This window comes from Ambystoma mexicanum, chromosome 8 (genome assembly GCF_040938575.1).
Source record: "Ambystoma mexicanum isolate Mex_15411 chromosome 8, UKY_AmexF1_1, whole genome shotgun sequence".
NCBI classification, from domain to species: domain Eukaryota; kingdom Metazoa; phylum Chordata; class Amphibia; order Caudata; family Ambystomatidae; genus Ambystoma; species Ambystoma mexicanum.
In genome coordinates, this window is record NC_090929.1 from 1,188,939,708 (window position 1) to 1,188,945,195 (window position 5,488).

The 5,488-nt window shown below is 43.7% G+C and overlaps 1 non-coding gene across 1 annotated transcript; it reads right to left on the reverse strand.

Annotated features, from left to right (window-relative positions):
- Window positions 1-929: 929 nt before the first annotated feature.
- On the reverse strand, window positions 930-1,045 carry LOC138474965 (U5 spliceosomal RNA). Its single transcript, XR_011269175.1, has one exon. It is a non-coding gene; the product is annotated as a U5 spliceosomal RNA (small nuclear RNA).
- Window positions 1,046-5,488: the final 4,443 nt, after the last annotated feature.

Below are 5,488 nucleotides of genomic sequence, written 5' to 3' on the forward strand. Positions count from 1 at the left end.
ACCTTGGAATGGGGCGGTAAATCCGCCATCCACCATGGTGTAAACGTAGTTTACACCATGGTGGTATAGTTGGCGTACTTACAGCCTGGGTCGTAATGACCCCCATTGTCCCTTACGGGTGAGTTTCTCCCAGTGAGGTCCCACTTGCCCAGACCCCCAGTGGGGGTCTTGCAGAGCAGGCTCACCTCCCTAGCATCAAAGCAGAGGCTCCCACTTTAGGAGAAGGGACGGATACCCTTAATTCGTCACACTACCCATGAAGGACTGGTGAGTTGAAAGGATCTGCGGTGTACACAATAGGGAGAATCCAAATTGCACATTGGATGATCTGATCGATGACGCACACTGCTAAAGTGGGAGACACATTTGGCTTGATAAGGGATATATTAAGATGAGATGCACATGTTGGGCAAGAGGAGAAATGAGACACATTTTGTGATGATGAGGCACACTAGGGTGATTATAGAAACACATAGGGCAAGAGGAGATTTGAGGAACAATTTTGGTCAGAAATTATTTTATAATAAACACATTTACAGATGGTGGAGGCATTCCTGCAAACGGTGCCTGTACAATAGCACAACGATGAGAACAAGTGCTGAGCCAGTTTATGAGTGTAAAAAAGTGTGACATATGCCAGGGACAAAGCAAATAACAACTGTCAAAATATATGTATAAGAAAACAGGCGACATACGATGGGAACATTAATGTAAGGGGGCTAGTGCTTCAAACGAAAGAGGAGTGTTATATAAAATTACATTATTAAGAATTACTGGTGGGAGTGATGGGGTCAGGTAGGGAGGGTTGGGGGAGAGCTCCATCTTTTGAAAATAATTGAAGTTTAAGCCGAGATTTGAAGAGATGCAGAGTTGGTCGTCAATTGTCGTGACAAAAGGCATTGGAAGGGATATCTTTTTGATTTTTTTTTAACCCTGCACGTGGCAGGGCTTCAAAAAATTGAGTGAAACTCTTTAATGTTTCTCTCCACGGAAATCCTTAGTAAAAGGCGAAAGATTTATTTGGTTTGAAGAGAAACCAGAGAATGGGAGGGATATTAGAGGTCTATAGGGATATCAAAGAGGTCTTCAGGGAGGTGAGAGTGCCCTTCATAGAGCAGCGTTTTTGAAAGACTGCATGTAATTGTAATTGTCATTTATATAGTGCCCTTTCCCCATTTGTATGACCACAATGCCCTTTGTGGTTGGAACGCCCTCAGGCACTAAAGTCCATACATGGGAGATTGCAAGAGTTAAGTTTAAGATGCTTGTGTGCATTCTGCCAGGTTAGGACATAGGAGGGTTGGCTGGGCCACAGTAAGCAGCCCCGAAGTCAGGCACATTGGTGGGTGATGTTGGTGGATTAGGATAGAGTGCTAGTGCAGGAGATACGATGGGTGCCTAGCTAGACTGAATTTTCTATGTAAGTTGTCGCTATAAACAAATGGCAGAGGTGTTGAGGTACGCCTGGGGTTTCAGTGTGGATGGCTATGCGAGCTGCTAAACTGGATTTGCATAGCCATAGCTGCATTCTAGAGTGCATGGATGGGGAGCCGTGCCTGTGGCATGTGTCCACAGACGTGGTACGAGTTATACATACTTTAGTGTCAGGCTGATTTTTTTCAGTGTTGTTTTCTTAGGTCTCTCAAGATGATAGATAGATTGGTTGTTTGAGTGGTGGTGTTAGCATACTACCTTTGTGGATGACCTGTCTGGTTCCTTTCTTAGAGTGCAATAGGAAATACCATTTGGCCATATGGCCGAGACCAATAGTATAGTTTCTGTTCCCGGTGGAAAGAACCAGCTAAGTGCTTCTTGGTGTGTCTATGATTCCCCCCCCCCCCAGCTATTAAAGTGTGTTCCGTTCCCAATAGCCCCGGTCCAACTGGTGCATTTCTTCACTACCCCCAGTGCGACCTATGGATTTAGCATTTTGTGTGCTTGGGCAAGCCCTTCGATAATTAGGTAGGGACCTCCAGCTGAGTGCGCGAATCATAGCTGTGCCATGTTCAAACTGATCTTGCTACAGTTGCTATCTCTAGTGCTTGGTCTGAACAAGCATTCTGTCCCTGCATCTTTTAGTTGCCACATCCAAGGTGCAACATGTGGTAAATGGTACATGATTACAGGTCTGAAAACCCCTCAGAAATCAGAGGGATTATCCCATAAATATACGTCCACCTTGAAAGTGGTGGAGGTAAAATGTCCCTTCCACAGCTTCCAAAAACTTTGTGTCTCTTAAATTAATTCCAGTCACTTGCAGTCCAAATCCATTCAGGGGGTGACACAGCTTTTGAGGGACTCGCATTCCCCCTTCTTATGCACAATGTACAGAAGGGTCATTGCTGATCATTCTGTGCAATTGTCCTCCACTGTGCATTGGTGGTGTTACCTGCTTTTGTCCCAAACACATTTCCATCCCTTCCATTGCGATAGGCGTGCATTTTAAAAGCTTTTAGGGACTGCATGCAATATTTTTGAAATATTGCATTTACAGGATGGTGCAAAAGTCCCAGAAAGCGTGCATTCTAGGATTGAGGACTGGTCCTTCTACGAACACATTGATGTTTTGCCAATTTCAGGCAACCGTCTCATGTGTGCAGGTACTGAAATCTGGGCAGCGGGGTGAGGTTTCCAAATGCCAGGTAGCCAGTTCCTCCCCCCCAATGTAAAGCTGGTCTAGTCTCTAAACTTGTCCTTGTCCTATTTGTTCATCTGTCAGTTACTGCATGCCCTTAGGCCTTCGGGTCCTTGGTTGTGCGTTACATATATAAAAAGTTAAGTAAAGGCTCCTAACAGGTAACTATGCAAAATTTGGTGCAGATTGGTGAAACAGTGTAGAATTGTATAAGGAACAACGCTTCGGTCCTGCTAACTTTCCATGAATCCATACTGGAAGCGGCCCCCTCAAGTCACTGCGCGTACTCCTTTTAGGAATAACATGTTTACAATAATGACCCCATCATTGCTCTTTTTGTAGCGATTCTTTGGTCGGTAAACTCCCAAACCACTCTCATAATGTCCCTGTAAACAAGAAATCACTTTAGCCTTTTAACTCTGAATGCCTTGCCTCTAATTTGCCCAGTAGTCACTTTTAAAATGGCACCTTCGATCTATCAGCCTTGTCATTGGAATCTTCCTCAGGGGACGCTTTCATACTTTATGTGAACCTATTTGTTTTCAAGAAAGCTGCACTTTGAACACGCATACAAAAAAAAATGCCAATATGGGCAGAACCCCCCTTGGCTCATTAATATTGACCTGCATGGGCGCCTGTAACTTTATCCATCTCAGGGAACCAAGGGTGGATTGGCAACCAAAAGAGGCCCTGGAAATAACTTTCAAAGTGGCCCCATATTACGCATTTTCAGCAAGACCAAGCCTTTTCCTATGAGAACATTTGGAAATAAAATAGGGTAAAACACAGAAGAGGTCCAGGGTGCAGAGGCCTACCTGGGAACCTCCAGTGTTCCCTATAGGCCAGTCCAACCATACAGGGCCCCACCCCAACACATTTTATAGCCCTACCTTAACCACTGCTGAGAGTGCAAGGAGAATATACATACAATTAGCCACAATGTGCTTGTTAGAAGAAAATGAGCTTGGCGGTTTCTCAACTGACAGAAGTCTGGTTTATAATGATGTGCGTGACTGGTTTGGACGCCATACCAAAAGCTCGAAACATGTGTTTCTGCTTAACCGATAAATTGAAACCAGAGGGTTGGAGTCTGTGTTTCCTATAAAAGTCTTGTGAACTTTTAAAGGAATTGCCAGTGGCACTATTGTTTTAATTACGCATCCCTTTCAGACTGTCAAAACACAAGTCTGATATTTTGTGCATCCCAGTTTATTGGCTTCATTCACTGGTTACATATGTGGTGGAAGCTCTATCAGAAAGACTCCCCTACCACAAACCAAAGATAAAGTGCATCGGAAATGCTTGAGGCTTTCACCTTCCATTGACACCCCATTGTGGTACGTTCTAAACCTCAGCGCAGCAGATGCGTACTCCACACTGGCAGTCTTAGAAATATCATATTCTGTCCAGCAAAATGCTGTTACTGCAGTACCAAAATGCACACTACAAACTAACCTTGGTCATATGAATAATCTATATTTATAAAAGTGAAAATGTGTGGGTTTGTGGCTTGGCAAGGCGTTGTTCCTTGTACAATTCCACACTGTTTCACCAAACTTCACCAAATTTGAATAGTTACCTGTTAGGACCCTCTGGGCAATACTGGCTACATGACATTTGGACACCCCACCCCGTTCCCCGATTTCAGCACAAGTCAAAATTTGTTTGTGGCTTTGTGGCTTGGCGAAGCGTTGTTCCTTATACAATTCCACACCGTTTCACCAATCTGCACCACATTTTGCATAGTTACCTGTTAGGACCCTTTACTTTACTTTTTATATTTGTAATGCGCAACCAAGGACCTGAAGGCTTAAGGGCGCACAGTAACTGACAGACAGACAAATAATACAAAGAAAAGTTAAGAGCCTAGACCAGCTTTGCAGCTGGAAAAACAAACAAAAAAAACCCCAACGTTACTGGCTACATGCCATTTGGACACCTCACCCCGTTCCCCGGATTTCAGTACCTGCACACGTGAGACGGTTGCCTGAAATTGGCGAAACATCAATGTGGTCGTAAAAGGACCTGTCCTCAAACCTAGAATGCATGGTTTCGAAGTCTTTTGCACCACAATGCACCACAAGAACTGCACCATGCCAGGGTGAGGCAAGAGTTGGGGGGAGAGCACAATAGGCCCCAATATGCAACAGCACACCAACTCTTGCCTCCTTCCAATGTCTGCTCTGGGGTATGCCCGCCACACACACATGCTCATTCTCACTGCAGTTCACTTCAGAGTGCAAAGCACATCAAGCGATAAGCGAATCGGAAAAGCGACCTACGGGATCATTGATATTCAACAATTTTTGAGAATGTTGTAATGTCTGTCCACAGAACCTGTTCGGAGAATGGGTACTTTTTACTATTACTATATATAAAAATATTAATAACAATAATTAGGTTTTAGTGCCATGCTTCTTGTATGGAGGGAACTACCAATCTGTTTGAGTTATTATTTCCAAGATTATCTAAGTTTGTGAACTAAGACCATTTTTTAAAACTGAGACCCCCACACCCGAAAGAAGGCCAGTACAGTTATTTATACATAATACTCAGTTTCTGCAATCAGTGGATGCCTACAATTAATCATCACAGTTTAACTTGTTTTATTTTGTGCAGGTTTGTTGAGTGTCAACCAGCAGAACAATGCCCACATTTATAGGATCTGGGCGTAGGTCTTGCACTTACAACCAATACAGTAGTCATGAGTTGAGCAACGCCTTTCACCTGGAAACCTTTCGCTTACTTGCATCGGTACATGATGGTTCAGCATCGTTGATGTATATGCATCAATTACTGATAATCTTTATTACACTGAGTCCTACTCTTATTTGCCCTAGTCATAATAAGTTT